Here is a 2,500-nt window from a genome sequence, read left to right on the forward strand (position 1 = left end):
CGGAATTGGGCAAGCTGTGCTCTCGTCTTCTGGGGGTGACATTTCTCCCTGAGCGCTGCTGGCTTTAGAAAGACCATTCGAAGACGGGTTAGGGTCGGGGTCGGGGAAGCGAGCGTCAGGTCTCGCCGCCCCGATTTTTCCAACCAAGAAAGCAGGACGCTTGAAACCGCGATGCGAGCTTGGACCGGAAGGCTTGCGATAGCAAGAGATCTAGGCAAGAACGGAAGCTTTTCACTTCAAACAAACCAGCTATTTAAAGCAACCCCTCGCACGCGACATCCATCGTGGCAGGGAAACAGAAACAGAGACGCCGGCCCGGCCGAGGCTGCCGGAGCGGCCCGGTAGACCGGGCCGCCGTCTGCCCGTCTTTAAGTCGAAAGACGACTTTAAATCTAAAAACGGTTTTAAGTCGAAAGTGTGGGTTAGGGTTAGGGGAAAAAGTTGTGGGGTTAGGGTTAGGGGAAAAAGCTGTAGGGTTAGGGTTAGAGAAAACAGTTGTAGGGTTAGGGTTAGGGTCAGGGTTAGGGAAAATAGTTGTAGGGTTAGGGTTAGGGTTAGGGTTAGGGTTAGGGTTAGAGAAAAAAGTTGTAGGCTTAGGCTTAGAGAAACAAGTTGTAGGGTTAGGGTTAGGGTTAGGGTTAGAGAAAAAAGTTGTAGGCTTAGCCTTAGGTTTAGGCTTAGGCTTAGAGAAACAAGTTGTAGGGTTAGGGTTAGGGTTAGGGTTAGGGGGAAAAGTTGTAGGGTTAGGGTTAGGGTCAGGGTTAGGGAGAAAAGTTGTAGGGCTAGGGTTAGGTTCAGGTTCAGGCTCAGGGTTATCATTCTGGAAATGATATTAGCAGAAGCAATGGAGGAAAGCGAGGAGAGGGAGGGAGGGAGGGATAGATATTAAACGGGATGGACGAAACGTATAGAGCGCACACAAGACACGCGATGAGAAACCACCCGCCCAGAGAAATTCATGTCCGATTTACCGAGAAGACAGGGAGGGCAGAGAGATCGCCATGGATGAGAAACACGACGAGAAAGCACAAAATATCGGCGAGCTGAAATATCGGCGAGCTGGCGAGAGCAAAGATATCGAGTAGATTCAAGAGAGAAAGCGGAATTATTTTATAAACAACGTAGAGATGACCAAGAACAGGAAAGATGGGGAGATGAAAGTGGGGACGGACGACGGGAGGAGAAGAAAGAACAGCCAAAAGAGAGCCAAGAAAGCCAACAAAACGAGAAAGCGTCGAGAGAAGGAGCAGGAGCAGAAGACGTTAAAGAAAGAACCAAGGGACCTAAGAACGACTTGCTCGACAAAGCAAATAGATCAGTAAGAAATGGAAGAAGAAATAAAAATAATTTCCTGGACTAGAAATGGACTGGATTCGGCCATTCGGCAAGAGGAAGGAAAATATGGAATAAATGAGGGAAGTTAAGATCAGAAATGATAGGCCTACGAGAGGTTCCTCTGGGAAAGCTACACCCAAAACTTTTGAGGAAGGAAGATGGCAGAAATTGGAACAAACTTTTCACTTGAAGGGAAGCTTTTCACGTCAAACCAGCTATTTAAATCAACCCCTCGCAGCCATCCTGGCAGAGAAGCAGAAAACCGAAACACTCCAGTCCGGCCGAGGCCCGGGTAAACCGGTCCCGCCCGAGCGAGCGTCCCGGTAGACCGGGACGGCTGCCGGGCGCGGGCACCCCCGGGGCCCGGCGCTGGCACCGAGGCGAAGGGGGAGGTCCCCGACCGAGGCCCGCGGCGCCGGAGCCGGGATCCCGTACCTCCATCGCGGCGGGGGAAACGGAAAGACTGACCCGGCCGAGGCCCCGGTAGACCGGGACGGCTGCCGGGCGCGGGCACCCCCGGGGCCCGGCGCTGGCACCGAGGCGAAGGGGGAGGTCCCCGACCGAGGCCCGCGGCGCCGGAGCCGGGATCCCGTACCTCCATCGCGGCGGGGGAAACGGAAAGACTGACCCGGCCGAGGCCACGGTAGACCGGGACGGCTGCCGGGCGCGGGCACCCCCGGGGCCCGGCGCTGGCAACGAGGCGAAGGGGGAGGTCCCCGACCGAGGCCCGCGGCGCCGGAGCCGGGATCCCGTACCTCCATCGCGGCGGGGGAAACGGAAAGACTGACCCGGCCGAGGCCCCGGTAGACCGGGACGGCTGCCGGGCGCGGGCACCCCCGGGGCCCGGCGCTGGCAACGAGGCGAAGGGGGAGGTCCCCGACCGAGGCCCGCGGCGCCGGAGCCGGGATCCCGTACCTCCATCGCGGCGGGGGAAACGGAAAGTGATGCGGCCGGGGCCCCGGTAGACCCGGCCGTCTCCCCGGCGCGGGCACCCCCGGGACCCGGCGCGGGCACCGAGGCGACGGCGGGGGTCCCCGACCGAGGCTCGCGGCGCCGGACCCGGGATCCCGTACCTCCATCGCGGCGGGGGAAACGGAAAGTGATCCGGCCGGGGCCCCGGTAGACCCGGCCGTCTCCCCGGCGCGGGCACCCCCGGGGCCCGGCG

This window comes from Pantherophis guttatus, unplaced genomic scaffold (assembly GCF_059756535.1).
Source record: "Pantherophis guttatus breed Tessera unplaced genomic scaffold, ASM5975653v1 scaffold_28, whole genome shotgun sequence".
NCBI lineage: Eukaryota > Metazoa > Chordata > Lepidosauria > Squamata > Colubridae > Pantherophis > Pantherophis guttatus.